At 35.2% G+C, this 17,395-nt stretch overlaps 1 long non-coding RNA gene across 2 annotated transcripts in view; it reads left to right on the top strand.

The window, feature by feature from the left end:
* LOC116182758 overlaps positions 1–17,395 on the top strand; it is a 110,648-nt gene that overhangs the window by 88,562 nt on the left and 4,691 nt on the right. For both annotated transcript variants that reach the window (XR_004147608.1, XR_004147610.1), the window contains one exon: positions 7,552–7,638. This is a non-coding gene — a long non-coding RNA (uncharacterized LOC116182758). The remainder of the gene's footprint in view (positions 1–7,551; positions 7,639–17,395) is intronic.

Below are 17,395 nucleotides of genomic sequence, written 5' to 3'. Positions count from 1 at the left end.
TACGTGAAAAAAAATGGCGGATGCAGATGGTACCTTGATAATTGATTACTTGCAAACGGTTGTAGTCATGGCAACCTATTTTTATCAGTGCATAGAGAATGAATAGGGCTTTCTTTTAGTGCACTTAAAAAAAAGTTAAGTTGCGTACAACCGCACCTATGGAGATCCAAATTTAAGAAACTTCAAAGTCTATAAACTCAGTTTTTTTAAATGGAATGACCATGTTCTTAATATTGCATGAAATAGAGAATCGAAATTGGCATATTTTGATATTACATGTTCCTATAGCTATCTTTAACAGTTTCTGATTTATTCCCATTTCATTGAATTGATCTCGGAATTGATGCCATTTTTTTTTCGCATTTTCTTTTTAGTAGTTGGCCATGATTTTATAACAATCGAATTTTAAACAAATCAAGGAATGGATTCTTTAATACCACTGATTCTAGTTCTAGTCTAAATAATTCATTAATAAATAACTCACTTAATAAGGATATAGGACAGAAAATTTTTGAAAAATCTAAACAGAGTCGTTCAACTGAATTTCTTAAACAACGTATAAGTCTGGAAATTAAGAGAGGTAATACGATATCTGTTCTAGCAACAATTCCATACCAAAAATTTTCAACGAAGTTTTTTATATTTTGCATTGAATTTATTTTGTTAATCAGGCATTTGCAATTCAATTCATTTTCTTAAATATTCTCTTGTAGAGCTTTGTATCACTTGTGCTTCAACGGTTTGTAGTGCATTAGGGGTACAAAATTTCCAAAATTCATACAATTGAATGTACCGAAAGCACGCGCCGCGATTCTGCCCATTTCACCATAAATAACAATTAAATTCCAAAATAGGTGAAACCACTGCGAGTCATTTTTCGATTTTTGAAAAACTTGTTAACCTATAACAGTGGGTGATGGATTAGTGTCACTAGATTTGTTTAAAATTCAATTGTTATAGAATCATGGCCGACTACTAAAAAGAAAATCCTAAAAAAATAGTGTCAATTCAATAAAATGGGAATAAGTCAGAAACTGTTAAAGATAGCTATAGGAACATGTATTGTCAAAATATGCCCATTTCGATTCTCTATCTCATGGAATAGTAAGAACATGGTCATTCCATTAAAAAAAAACTGAGTTTTTAGTCTTTGAAGTTTCATAAATTTGGATATCCATAGGGGCGGTCGTACGCAACTTAACTTTTTTTTAAGTGCACTAAAAGAAAGCCCTATTCATTCTCTATGCACTGATAAAAATAGGTTGCCATGACTACAACCGTTTTCAAGTAATCAATTATCAAGGTACCATCTGCATCCGCCATTTTTTTTCTTAAAGTCAAAATAACTTAAAAACCATAAATGGTAGAAATCGACATATGGGTATCAAAAGAAGTGAAATTTCACGTAGAATCCAAAAAAGCAATAAAAAATAGGGGTTGCCATTTAAAATAACGAAGTTACTATATACTTCCGGTGTTTCCGGAAGTGCGGCCATTTTGAAAATATTTTACATCGATTCGGCCTTCAGAGTAACTCCTAAGTACAAATTTTCAAAAACCTACCTATTTTACTTTCCCAGAAACTTTTAACTAAAGCTCCCAAAAAAACACCCTGTATACCTACGTCAAATAACTGACTACTTTCAGAGACGATTACATAATTCCACTGCTTGCAACAATTAATAGTAAGGAATTAATCTGTATAACAGGCGCTAATAGAAACTAATTAATTTCGACGATAGGTATGTATGAAAATTTCAGGGGCTGCTATAATGAAACTTTATCACGCAACACCCTCAAGAATCACTGGTATAAAATTACATCGTAGGTAACGATTACGCCCGCTTAATTAACGATATGACTGTGACATGTGATCGCGTTAACCTTGTGGTTTAATGTTCGTTTAACTTTTAAGTAAATAAAGCTATTTTATCGGCCCCAAAACGTAGCGCAATACATTTTCCATCTACAAAGGTGTGGGTACCATTTCCTGATATCGTCAATTTCTCGTTTTACAGTTGCTTTTATTGCGAATGATGCTATAACTTCAAATGTTTATTACTTCTAATTTGTCGCAACGCTTCACTTACAAAAAGATAAAACTCTTCTATGGATTTTGAGTTTTTACGATTTATACACCCATAGCATGCAAAGTGACCTTTCTGGTTCTGACTTTCTTATAATCCCGAATAAAAGTTGAGTTGAACTAACTAAGTAATGATCAGAAAACATCAGAACTAGGTACTTTTTAACCTTAACTTACAAATTTTACAGAGAACTTATGTTAAAGCATAAAAAGGGCAAGAACTTGTAGCAATAAAAACAAGAATAAATTTAGGCAAGGCACTTACTAAGTGAAATAAAGGATAATAGACGTTGAAGTTATGACAAGAGACTAGAGATAATATTTCTACAACCCCGAGTTTGAACGATGTTTCTTTAAGTTTCATTTTTTTATATACAACTGTGATTCACTACCACAAAATGCACCTCCACATTCCATAAACTAGGAGAATTAAGTAAAACGCAAAGCTTCAAGTAAATGAATAATTCAATAGCAGAAACACATTAGCTGCGCAATTGAATTTCTAGCGTGTTTACTTTACCTATTGAAACGCGTCCGTCTAAAATAAATTTGTGAGTGTTCTAATAATTATTTATTATATACAATGATAAAGGGATGTTTTAACCATTGAGTGAATTAATTTCAGGAGATGGTTAGTTTCTCTTTATCGTAGTGTATAATACAAAACTTTATTTTATAGCAGAAGCCACATAAATCATTGTAAAGCTTCTGACAATTCTGAATTTAATTAATACCTCAAAAATAGCAAGCTTAGGTTTTTCCGGCGCGGTCGTTTCCATAAAAACAGCAATGTAATATGTTCTAATAGTACATTATATATCAAGGTAGAGAAGTACAGTATTATTGCCTGAGCACCAAGATTACATCTCGAGGCGCTTGCGCCGAGGGGTGTAAGGTGCGAAGGCAATAATAGACTTCTCTATCGTGGTATATATACTATTTTTTTCACTACTAGCACTTGAAGTCCTCTAAATTAACATATTATATTGATAAGAAAGTGGTTGGATAGAATTTTTTTTATTAATTTAACATGTCAATCAAGTACGTGGAAGTACAAGTCAAACAGGCCGTATTTTGTTCTGTCATTGAGATATTTTCAAAGAGTAATTTCGTTCGAATTTTTTCAAAATCTGATAATTTTAGGTATGTAATTTCTCTGGAAATGGCGGATGATGGCAATTATTCATTTTAGAGAACTTGTCTAAACGTTTATTGAGCGAAATTTCGGGTTGTGTTTTCTAAAAGTGACAGCGTGACAGTTCTCATTATTGACTACTAGTTAATAATATCCACATTATTAACCACTTTGAACAAATGCCGAGAAAGGCTACTTTACAAGTGGAAAAAAGGTTAATAATCATGTCATCAGACGCTAGTAGTGAAAAAACGTTATTTTATATCGCGTGACGTTTGAATTAACAATGATAGATGTCATAAGACTGCACAATCATCTGTTTTACTTTATCTATCCTAACGGTTAAATTGATTACTTTATCTACCCTCATGGTTAAAGAGCGACGTAGCCTACTCATTCAAACCTATTAAAGTCATTTTAAAAATAAATGAATTTCTCTTTAATAATAATAAATAAATAAAATAAATGAACTTTTTTAATTCAAGAGGTGATTTCACCCTTCTGACGACTGCTTGTAAAAATCAGATATGCGCATACGCAAACTGTGCAATGCCAACTTTACTTACGGAGACATTTTTTTGAAATTTTAACCATAGATCCTTCTAGCAAAGAAAAACATAGCACATGTAGCTATGACCTTTTGGAAAATGTTAAATAGATTTATTAAATTCAATTACGAATTTCATCCCTGTAGATGGTTGCTAGATGATTTCAATTTTTTTCGTACAATTTTATTATACAGGGTGCCCATTATGTATGGAATATAGTACATCTCGATAAATATCGAATGTATACAACAATTTTCTATATGAAAGTTGTTTAACATTTTATTTTCCATAATAAGGCAGGATTCAGTTGTTTTTATTTCAGAAAACAAATGAGTAACGAAAAATAATTGATGTCTTTTTAAGTAGGAATGCACCCTTTTATTGGCATCATTTGATAGAATTTTTTTTTCTCTTTTCGATGATGTAACATCAATGTTAGTACCCTTACCTATAGATATAAGTATAAGAACATTTTTCAAAAAAATTTATTATAATTACATCAATAACATTAATCTAGATATCCTACATGAAAATAAAACAAATGAACGCGTACGTTAGGTAAAGTAAATTATTTATTAGATTTTACTTTAAAAGCAACTTCAGTACATAGTGCGCTAGTCTTCGCGGAACGGTACGGGATCTCGAGCGCCACCAGTAGTTTTTGAAATTAAACGGCACGGTAAAATGCGAAAATTCAACGTACCACTTTGCATGCTGACGCCAAAAGGTGCAAAAAGATCCCCTCTAAACGACGGCGCACTTCATTTGATAACGTTTGTTGCAACACAATTAATTAACAACGGTTAATTTTACTCACTTAATTGGCAGGATTGAAATTTGTAAAGTTATAAGTCCAGTTATGCTCCTTTTTACTTGTAATATTTAGGCCCTTCACAAAGGTCCACGTGATCCATGCAAACTGTACGGTCTTGCAATTTTATACTAGTTTTCAATTAACACTGGGAATCTAAAATCGACCAATAATGACATAAAAGACCTGAAATCCAACAATATTAAATTTTCCTCCACTTCCATCGAAGAAAGCTTTTGGAAAATGTGCTAAAAATACTCGCGAAGGCAAAATATTATGCAATCTGGTGTCTGCAAGTATATAACGCTACATTTTTTCATTTGGTGACCGCAAATGAAAATATGCGAACGTAATAACAATACCAAACCGGTCGAGTCACTTTCGAAATATATTCCGGAAAACTCGTCCATAATCACGTAAATTCCCCCAGAGCAACAGTAACGAAATTATTCTTGATCTTGCTTGAACGTGGACGAAATTCAATCTTTCAGTATAAATTACAAAATAGCGTGTTGCGTGACGATAGCTTTTAAGAGCTCACATTTTTCCTCGTCATTTATTATCAAAGTAACCAAATTAAGTGTGTTGCGTGTATAGCCATCCACCTGCTAATCGCCCTGATTATTTTATCACATCTAAGGCCCCACAGGAGACTTTTTTTCTAAACATCCTTGAGTTAGTTCATACTAAGAGAATGAAACTTTAAAGTGGTAACATAGAGAGCTGTAAAGCGGTACATTTCGGTAGTAAGGTGTGGAAGATTAATATTGCAAATCCAATTTCATCAAAGTCAAAGCTCCTCCGTAAGTTTAGTTTGGTTGGTAACTTCAATCTTGGGGTTATTAAAAAAAATTGAAATTATTGGATAAAATTATAAGACGCTCTTTAGAAATTGAATGTAGTGTTAATTCTGTATAACAATTTTTAAACGCATTTTGCTAAAGCATGCTTGCAGTGTTACATTAATCTAAGCTAGAACTATTTTATAGAAACCAATTAAAAAATAATTAGTTAATCTAGGAGAGCGAATTTTACTGTAGCAAATTTATTACGGTAATCCTCTACTTAGGTAATTGATATTAACAAATTACCGTAATAATATCATAGAGGGAAAATCTAGGTATTAGCTCCACGTTAATTAACGTAAAGCTCCAAATATAAAACGGTCACTCATTCACAATACACAAACAGGGCGTGTATTAAGTTACCCTTTTCGTAATGGATTACACTTCAATCCAGGCTTCAATCCCTTGTGCAAGACGAGAAGGTTAAATATTTACCTCTTTTAAGAATACGGCAATGAACACTGTAAAAAGCTAGACGCAAATAATAGTCAGTTTTGAATTAGTATTCCGTGTGCAACTTAGTGTTATTATTATTATTAGGCATCAGAATTCGCAGAAAAATACATAGATTCCGTATATTTATTTATTTTTGAGCGGGCGGGGTTTCAGCCACTCCAACCCAACCCACTGTACATTTATAAATATCCATACCCGAACCTGGATTCGAACTAAGGACCCTTAGTACCGCAATCCAGCTTCAACTGAACTGCGCCACACGGGCCGGCATCAATGAGGCGTACATGGCCCAGGTCTGCCAGAAGGGAGATAACTACCCTTAAATCACCCTTACAGGAAAGAATATTTTGCTGGGAACAAATGATTTAAAAAAATGCAGAGACTTATGTATTTATATATTTTATTTTATTTTTATTTTTTTATTTTATTTTATCCCTCTCTTGTTTTGGGCCCTCAACAGGCATGCGCCCAATTACAGAGTGACCCGCATAATGCTATTTAGAGGTGCCTCTGCAGAAGGTCTTAAGTTGGTCTATACTACTCCGGTATTTACCTTACGAATTAGGAAAACTGCAGGAAAACCTAATTCGGAGCAGCCGGTAGAATGCTCGGAACTGGTCTAAGGTAATTTCCATCTTTTTTTCAATTTGAAGAAGAATTTTACAACAAACCTTATGGCGCAGGAGTTCGGATGGTCCCCAGTGCCTGTTGAGAACGAGGCCGAGCGGGCAGGCCTCACTCGACCGTAGCGGCTACTCGGCGTTGTTGAACTGAGTAGAGAAAATGTTGTAGTTGTGAAGAGAATTAGGACCAAGGTGGAGGTACCTTCATTGATACTCCTAACCTGATACTTACATTCAATGCCACCCCAACTACCAAGGGTGATTAATGCGGCTTTTTATGCATTGAAAGTGAGACCGTATGTTCCGCAACCAATGCGATGTTACAAATGTGAACGTTTCGGACATACAACTCTAAAATGTCACAATGAACAAGTAGGTTATGTGCCTGTGGAAAATCTTTGCATCCGAATTCTCCATGTGACGATCCAGTTGTCAACGGTAAACATCCTTCAAACTCCGATGATACGTTACTTGCCTGGTTATGCAATTTAAAATATAGCCAAATATTGACATGTCGCGATATCTGTTTAAATGTTTATTTGCACACATCTTAACTAAAGTCCTTTAATTAATTTAAAATACGTTCAATTTTCCCACATAATAATCTCCTCAAAGGAGCAATTTTAATTAAAGGAGATTACTAATCAACGAGTGTCACATACTAATTAGACGTTCTCCGAGCCATTTCCGCCTAAGTTTTCAATTGCAAGCGTATTATAATTGACTAGCTCTAGGAGTAGTTAACGTTATCGCCCATTTTGAAATATTGGCTTTCGGAACCGCCTAATTTCAATGTTAATACGCGTTCAAATTACAAATAATTGCACATATTATGGAGATTGGTTACAGAATATTTTATTACATCAATAAATTGTGCTCGACATAAAATGGAAGTCAGGATTTTCACATAAAATCCGCCGCTTTTATGACAATATATAAAAATGTATTGCTCGGTGGTGCAAAAAAATTAACGGCATGTATAATTTTAATAATTTGCATTATAATTAATCTCATCCGCAGAATGATTATTGTATCTTTTTATTTCAGACGAAGACGGCGTTTTATTCAACATGGCTCTGCAATGGGATAAACTATCACCAGCAGAATTTGAGCAGCTACAGGATTTTGCTTCTTGTAAGTATAATTTTTTATTATCTTTCTGATGCGCTCAAAATAAATGGGCCACGACTTTTTACCACACAGTAATAAACGCTCAAAGACTCTATTAGGTTAATATTTCACTTAATCATTACATCATAGCCCGAGATTTAGAATGCAAGAGTTTTCAGCATGGTTTTGTTTTCATTTACCACTACACGAAAAAAGGTTATTGTGTGACAAATTGACGATATCCTTGTATTTTTTTAGACTGGGTGATTCTCAAATTTGTGTAGTAAAACAATGCGCTTCGGAAGTTGAATAGTCGTAAAAATGGAAACTATTTTATGTACGGACTTTGAAATTACATTTTGTTGGGGTGAAGGGATGGAGTGTGTGGGCGATTTATGAGGGAGATTTTAGAGTATCATCATCGATACCTCTCTCGTCGAGATTATTTGTCCCAACAATTGATGTAGTATGAAATCCAATTTAGTGTGATATAAAAATACCGGAGTTGGCATGCCGTCTCTATTTTGTAAGCCGTTTTGATTTATTTATTCACTAATGCGTTTAGTAATTACAGTAGAATCGGGGATGAAAGATTAGTTTACCCTGTAGTTGTAGAGAAAGGAGAATTTTATTACAGCATTGATGAATAAATGAACTCGCCTTTTCTTCTCGTAAAAAATGTAACATTTACTTTTGGAATTTGATTGCATTTAGGGGTTGTGTTTGCACATTTCCAAATAAATTTCCTAATCTCTAGGAGCCCAGGTCTTCGGGATAAACCAATTTACATGCTTGATCTGTTTGTTGAAACCGAGGTTGAAACCAGTCCACAATCCAATATGAAATATTACACTTGACACGGGGGTAGTAACCAAATTAACGTTGCTCTGATTACAGAAGAAGCGCCAGTTTAAAGAAACGTACAGAGGGAACCTAAAATTCATAAAACCAAAACTGTAAGTAATTCTAAGTTTAACTGGTAGTGTATTTGTAATGGTTACTTTCCATTTGATTCTCTCGTGTCATTGTAATTAAAATAAAAATCTGTGTAATTTGACGCAAGTTGTGTGTTAATTCGGACCTTTCATTAGGAACGACCAAAGAAGTTTCATGTTCAAATCATGATTAATTTTATTGAATTTGTGCCCAAAGTTCGTTTTGAGTGTTAGTCAAAAATTAATTACAGTTCATTTGGAATCTGAAGATTTTGAGCTCGACCACTGTCTTCTGGGAGTTAAAAAATAATTGAGGGAGTATACAATCGCATTCTTCTGTACAGGGGTGAAGGTCTGTGCCGGGAAAACGGTAAAATTGAAGAGCTAGCTAGGGCTGTAGTGTTTTGTGCTTGAACCTTTTTGGGCCTGGGATCAATGCACACAGCATTTTTATTTGCTCACCCAACATTTATTTTTTGTGTGTTTCCCTAAATTAAATTGTAAGTTTTTACGCAAAAAATGTTTAATGACCTCCTGTAAAATCCATATAATTAATATTAGTATGGATATCATTCCAATTGAATTTTATTTCAAAGAACTCAGCTGATCCGTTTGGATGGTTGCCAATTGAACATATATTTGTCTCCACTGTTATTAATCGCCGATAGATCAAAGAAATTCTTTTCGTATTTTATTTTGCATGGGTTCAATGATAAACGATTTTTTTTTGGTTAACTTTATGTCAAAGCTATGAATTCGAATGACACAGGACAAATAAACAGATTGTAAACATAACATTAATCTCTTTGGGAATTACTACATTGAATTTTATGCGTGTTCAACATCTTTGACTATTTCGTCAAAGTCGTTATTTTCAGTACAAACTTATTTGTATGAAACAAAATTCAATATGACTTTTCCGCTCACCGGCAAGTAATAATGAAGAAGATTAGAAAAACAAAGCAGTTGCCTTTCAGCATTTCTCATTATAAGTATTTTATTTTAATTTCCAAAGGGAAACAGGAAAGCCGTCTTTATGTTTAACATTATAAAATACCTTATACTTATTCCGGAGCTTTGCAGATACGTGCCTCTTTCCCTGTTTCGAACTACCTATTTCCCTACCTCGCGATTTTCGGTAACTTATTTATTGTCGATTTTGAATATTTTGCGAAACGTACAACCACAAATGAATGGATCGGCAATCCAACTCCTTTGAACGTGTAAAGCTTGAAAAATAACACGCATATAACCAACAGTCAGGTAGTACCACTTCGCCATCCCTCAAGCAGAAGAATGAAAAATGTTGATCGGCTATATGTTGGACAACAATTTTTTGATAGGTTAACCGTTAGGTATAGATACTGAAACGTGCGTATATCACATTATGTGAGTAATGGGTTTACTGAAGACTTTGAACATTTAGCATTTTGACAGAGGCCGACACGTGCAGAATCCTTACCCTCCTATCCGGCGCAATTTCACGAAACTGTTCAATCACATTTACACCATTCTTGTTAATTAAATGCCGACTAAATGTGTATAATTACATACATAACGAGGATGACGTCTCTCCATTTCAGACAAACAGTGGAAATATATTTGCCTAGTGTATCAGACGTGAATTGCTAGTGCATTTGTTTAATCATTACAGTTTCTGACTGGTGGAAGCTTTGTTCCTGATTATGTTGACAATGTATAATACTGTGCCATTTATTAGCATGCGCAGACTGAGTGTTTTTGTCACCTGTCACCGTAATACACGGGATAAAGCCTTAAATGGTAAATACTTTTATAAACCATCATTAGGAAGTTTGATTTTTTTCGGTGGTCTCTTAAACAAAGTCCGAGGTAATTGCTTTGAATCTATAATTTTTATGGGTTAAAAAAGTTAACTAAATCTATCTGAGATAAGAAGCTTAGGGTACAGCCTAGGGACCCTAGATAAGCGTCTATAGCTATTGATATTTAAATATGTTGATATTCGTTCTACAGGCAATGATGAATTACGAGTACAATATACAGGGCGAGTTTTTTCTACTGTTTAGTATGGAGATCCCGTACACCGCAAGAGATACAAAGTCGCCTAAAAGAGTAAAGAATTGCAGAATTTTATGTAGGTTAAGTATCACTTTCAGAGCTTTTTGTAGCTCTAAGGGTTTATTAAAAATTATTTTTTGATATCTTTGAAAATGGATCAAAGCCAGCGCATTTTCGAAAATGACATTTTTCGGTATTTTGACCATAACTTCGTTATTTGTCAATTAGAAGAAACTCTTTAAGGGAAACTTAATCTACATAAAATTCTGCAATTCTTTGCCCATTTAAGCGACTTTGTATCTCTTACGATTTACTAAACATCGGAAAAAATTCACCCTGTATATAAGAGATTTTTGTTCATGATATTAAATTGGGCAAAAGCAGCGATTAAACATCAATATGAGCAACGTTTTTGTTAAAACAGCCGTTTTTTACTTCAATACTTCCCCTCAAACTTTAACAATATTTTACAATTCCCAATTTTTCTCAAAGTCGTTGAAATGGAATTGTTGCGATTGGCTCCGCAATTTGGTCTTCATTTGCAACGTGTACACTGTTCATCTCATCATTTTGAACTCGTTCCTGAACCAAATGCGCCCGCGCATCAATGTGTTATAATAATAATAATAATAATAACTTTATTTACGCCATAGGCGTTTTACAAAGTAAAAAGTAAGAAACAAACTTATAAAACACATTAAAATATCAAATACATGGTTATTTAATATTAGCCTCGATAGTAACACTACGTTTAAACGAGAAAATAGTGGGACTGAAAAAGTCAATACTCGCACTGAACTCATTGATTAGGCCAACCATCCGATCCAATGGACTGTTCCGGAAATACAGCGTTCGATTGTGCCTAGTTTGCAGTAGGGGCATGGTACGGACGAAACGTTGTGGAACCCTGATGTTAATTTTTGATAAAATATCAGCAGAGTTTAGGTGACCATTCAGTAATTTATACCCGAAAGTCAAAGTAAGAAATGCCCTTCTTTGTTTAAGAGGTTGAATATCGAGGAATATTCCAACATGTTCAGTCGAATCTATATGTATCCCATTTAATGATAGTTTGAACTTCATCATGCGCAAAGAACTCGATTGAATACGCTGTAGGCGATTGATGTGGGAAACCATATAACGGAACAGTAGTCCAAATGGGATCTCACAAGCGAGAAGTATAGTGTCCTTAGAGCTGTTATACTACGGAAATCGTTACACTGGCGTTTAAGAAGTCCAAGCATTTTACTTGCCTTCGATGTCACTTGGTCGTAATGGAGGTGAAAATTTAATTTCTTGTCCAGTATGATGCCTAACTCTCTGATGGAGTCGACACTATCTAATAACTGACCACCAAGGTAGTAATTCGGCTCAGAAGGACTGTATTTTTTTGAAAAACAATAGTGGAACATTTATTCACATTAAGCTGCAAGTCGTTGTTTAACACCCAGAGTTCTAATTGCATCAAGTCTTGTTGTAGCATTGCAGTGTCATTGATACCACCAATAGCCCTGTATATCTTGAGATCGTCGGCGAAAAGCGCATGTTCAGATATAAATACTGATGAAATATCGTTAATGAAAGCCAGGAACAGTGGAGGACCAAGATGAGAGCCTTGTGGTACTCCTGATCTTATTACGAAAAAATTTGACCAGGTATCTTCAATGAGGACCTGTGCTGTACGGCTACTCAAGTAATTGTAGATCCATTTAAGCGCAGCTTCCCCCACACCATACTTCCTTAATTTGAAGATCAATATTTTGTGGTTTACTCTGTCAAAGGCTTTCGAGAAATCGGTATAAATCGAGTGTACATCATTGCCTTTCTCCAGAGAAACAAAGATGTAATTTAGATAGGAGAACAGATTTGTTTCAACCGATCTTCCGCTGATGAAACCATGTTGGTTGCTTGATAACACGTTACCAAGGGCCTTGGTGAACTGTGAGGCAACGATTGCTTCAAGTAGCTTTGGTATTGCAGATTGAATTGTAATGGGTCTATAGTTCCCGAAATCAGATTTGGGACCGCTTTTATAAACAGGCACAATCTTCGAATTCTTCCATCTGGACGGAACAACACCTTCTTTCAACGAAGATGTAAAAAGATGAAATAATGGTAAAAACAGTGGCGTGGCACAGCTCCTTAGAAACACTGGAGGGAGCCCATCCGGCCCGGTACTACCCTTCACATTCATTTTAGCAAGCCTATCTTGAATGTCTTGTGCCGTAACTACAAATTCGACCAAGTCTATTTGGTCAAGTGTGGCGAACGAATTACCAGATTGAATACTTTCCACAAAGGCACTGGCGAAATGGTTAGCGAAATGATTGGCAATTTCATGTCGATCTGAGATATACCTACCGTCCTTAAACATTAATAGTAAGCTGTTAGATGACCCATTTAGATTATGATGAAATTTCCAAAACAATCTGGGATTGACAATGATATTTTCTTCACAAGATCTGATAAAATTCTCATAACACTGCTTGGTCAATATGCGGCACTGATTGCGTAGACTTGAGAAGATAGAGTAGTCGTCATCACTTCTGGATTGCTTAAATTGCTTGTGGGCAAGTTTTTTCTCCTTAATGAGGAATTGCAGTTGTTTGTTGAACCAACGAGGGTAAGTCGACGTATAACACTTAATTTTAGGAACATATACATTTAAAATATCATAAATCACAAAGTAAAAAATATCTACACTTGACTCCACATCACGCTTTAAAAAAAGGGAAGTCCAATCTACCGCGCAGATGGAATCATTAATTACCGCGTAGGGGGCTTTAGAAAAGTCAAATATGTACGATGGAACCGTTCTTAAGGCCTCCTCATAGAATTGTCTATCAAGAGAGATGACGACTTGGAGCGGTGGATGATAGGAATCACAGTTAACTAGATGATAATCATCACATCTGGTTACCGATATATCACAGGTTGAGAAGATCAAATCAAGTATATTGTTATTTACATTATTTATCACATTATTGTTTTGATGGAAACCAAGAAGATTCAAATTGTCACATAAGAACTCTGCATTTCTATTGTAATTACATACAGCTATTAATCGAGCATCGTCCACGTCATAGTCCCAGTTCACATTGTTCAGATTATAGTCGCCCAGGAGGATAAACTTGGTGTTTGGATATCGATTTTGAAATGATTTTACAGAGTTTATGTGAGATTGATAAACAGATATTGATGAGTTTGGTGGTATATAAATGCAACAAACAAGAAAACTTGACTGATGTTTAAATTCAATTTTTGTCCAAATTTCCTCCACAATAGAACCAGGTGATACGGTCACAGGAAATGATTTATACGATGATTTAATGGCAATAAGAACTCCGTGTTTCGATCTCTTATGGAAACTTGAGTTTCGAGCGAGTTTTATTGCACGTGTGCTGCCCACACGAAGCGTTGGCACTGTTGTTAGTGGCGCAATTTCTCTAAAAAGAGGGTTTAGCCACACAATGTCTTTAGCTGCTTCGCTGGACGCCACATATTTCGCCTCTCTGGTAGATAGAGCAACGCTCTTCGGCTTCCTGCTCGCCCAAACGATAGCACCTCCACAAAATTTGAAAACTAGGACGCTGACAGACCGTCTCGTATGGGGGTGACTTGCAAAATCCGCGTCACTGTACGATTCCAATTCGTGCCCTGAAATACATTAGATTCAAGCGACTCTGATCTACCGTTTGAACTTAGAAGACATCAGTTTCCAGTTCGATTTGCCATACTCCATGACAATCACTAAGTCTCAGTGACAAACGGAGCCAGCCTTTACCCACGGACAGCCTGACACTGCCTTTTTCCCGAAGAACTGAAAATTGATGCGCCATCATCCAAAGACGAAATTAGTGAAAAAGCGGAAGATTCCGAGGAAGATTCAGAGTTTAGTTTGTTCCCCAGAAGGGTTACATAGCGGACCCCGAGTTACGAGTATGAAATTAAGAAAAACTGTTGGAGGACAGGTACCTTAATTAAGCGTTTTCAACAAAAAAATTGGCAGAAGAAGCTCGTAATTTTCCACAATTTTAATAAAAAGTTCAGTTCATTTCATCGAAATGTGAGGTATTTTTATGTTGGTAAGAGTGTGCGTATATTCCTGAGTGCTTTACTTCAATGTCTTAAGTTAACATTTTTCGACGATGTTTTGCAGATATTTCAATAAACGTTAAAAACAGAAAATGTTGATGGAAAAACATGCATATGTTTGTAATTACATCATATCGGCTTTATGGTTCAGTGGTAGAGCGTCGGACTATAAATACGGAGGTCGGGTTTTCGAACCAGGGTTGAGGTGAGTTTTCCATCTGTGGCAGAGATGGAAATTACCTTAGACCAGTTTCGAGCATTCTGCCGGCTACTCCGAATTAGGTTTTCCTGCAGTTTTCTTAATTCGTAAGGTAAATACCACTACCAGAGTAGTATAGAACAACTTAAGACCTTCTGCAGAGGCACCTCTAAAAAGCGCTTCTTCCGCGAACGAAAAATATTTGCTTTTGAAGTACGATTTCAATATGTCAAAGTATATCTATAACTTATGCACAAATGATGTTAAAGAGGAAGGCCCCGTTTTGATTTTTCCTGTTAAGGGTACCAAACCACATCGGCCAGGACCAGGAGTATTTCTACAAGGGAATCGATTGTCAAGACCTTAAATTATACAGTTTATATTAATACAGGTATTGTACAAATTTGCTTTGGTTATGTTCTATTTTACTGTCATGGGGTCTTTATGGCACGATAAATCGTGATGTGATCGTCGATGTTTTTTTGTGAAAATGTTGGTTTTTTCACATTCCACCACTTTTCAAAAATGCTGTTATGATTACTTTTTTCTAAAATATCAGCCTTTAATAAAAAAAAATAAATGTGAAATTCAGTATCGTGTACAGGGCTACACTATTCACAGGCCATTTATTTTGCCAAAATGTATTTGGATATTACGGACTGTTGTAAACATGCAAAGTAATATATCCGCTTAAAAACACAGTTGGCGCAAACTTCGAGAGTAGAATTAGGTCGTATTACCTACCCCCGACGTTGTTTTTATTCCCTCATCGTTATTGGATTCTTTGCAAAAAGACTACAGTTACACAAACTCGGTTATGGTAGCGAATTAGCGATCAGATAATTCCCTAAAGGTATTGGATTGGACCAATCCATTCGACTAATTACATTAATACCGGATGCACAGAGGTTTCAGGGAAACGCGCCACTATCGTAAAATATGGTATAAATGCATGCAAGTTAGTAAGAAAAGTAGGGCAAACCATTTTGGTACGAGCGAAATGCCAGAGTTCGAAGTTTCAACGAGGATATTCGTATTCTGCAACCACAACGGTCGTTTCGTTTATTTTCAAATGAGAGCTTTATTGTGGTGATCCATTTCAATATTTGACGCTTAAATACATTTCCTCTTTGTACGAACGAGTTGATAAATAAATAAGTTTTATTTCATTAAGGCTCTTTTTCCAAGTGAAAAAACCTCGAATTTCATCTGCATATCTACCTTTCAGAAAAGCAAATAGAAAGTAACGCTAAAATACCGAGATAAATTTTTGTTTCTCTGGCGTGTGGGATTATATTCTCTTTTTCTCCGCAGCTCATACACAGACAAAAAAAGATCAAGCCGAAAAATAAGATAAATCGGAAAGTTGCAGCAGTCAACAACAAAAGCAGAATTTAGCAGTATTACGATCAAACAAAAGAAGATGGCGAAACAAAAGTCTGTTTATGTTTTCACTGTTCGCTATTTATTTTTTATATTCCTGGATATTTTTTTTAGTATTACCATTGAATAATAAATCTGAATATTATTCAATGGTATTACGGAACTTATGAGAGTATTTTAACGTCGATACATTATTCAATGCAAATTTTCATCGTTTATTAGGTAAAATCGCATGCGTATCCACAAATTTCCGCGGTTTGGATGTTCTAAATTATGTCAACACTAAATTCTGACGCAAAAATATTGTCATTTATTGGCTTTTACCCGCATTTTGTTGGTAATATGTTAGTTTCAAACTTTTTTAGGTCGGGATGCAGGAATTTACATTATATACCTACGTCCCGCAAAAGTATTCACTTTTCAAATCCTATAAATTTCATTGAGCGTGTGGGATCGTAACATTGACATGCTAAATGCGAGGGTAATTTCATGGGTCCATGACATTTCGGTCCCGCCGTTTTGGTCCCGCCATTTTGGTCCCGCCGTTTCGGTCCCGGTCATTTCGGTCCCGGCCGTTTCGGTCCCGGTCATTTCGGTCCTACAATTTATTTTTCTCTATCACCAGTACATTGTTTAATAAATAAAAACTTTTTCTTTAATGCGAATTGTATTCAATGTAATTAATAATGACTTTATTCACACTGCCACAACACAATGAGACAGATGTTATAATTATTCCAAATTTTTAATAATAATCGTTAGTTAATTACCTTGCACACTAAGTGATAGTTAATAGCTTGTTAATTTGTTGTTGACCCTTTCTCCTATTAACTTATGCTTTATAGCATATTAGGTGTTGGTCACCAAAATTATTTGTTTGTAACAATAAACGATATAAATTCTTGGTTTGTTGTGTAATCATATTACTTCTGTTACAACTGTTAGTTGGTGATGATCGCAGAATTATTATCGCAGAGAGGTGGTTTAAAAATTGCTCATGACGGTCACTTGTTCTCATTTCATAAGAAAAGTAGTGATGGAACATTAAGTTTTTGGCGATGTGACAAACGAACTTCCGAGAACTGTAAGGCTCGACTGCATACAGATGCAAATGGAGGTGGGCAGCGAA

This window comes from Photinus pyralis, unplaced genomic scaffold, assembly GCF_008802855.1.
Source record: "Photinus pyralis isolate 1611_PpyrPB1 unplaced genomic scaffold, Ppyr1.3 Ppyr1.4_LG1, whole genome shotgun sequence".
NCBI classification, from domain to species: domain Eukaryota; kingdom Metazoa; phylum Arthropoda; class Insecta; order Coleoptera; family Lampyridae; genus Photinus; species Photinus pyralis.
This window is presented reverse-complemented; position numbering and strand designations above follow the sequence as displayed.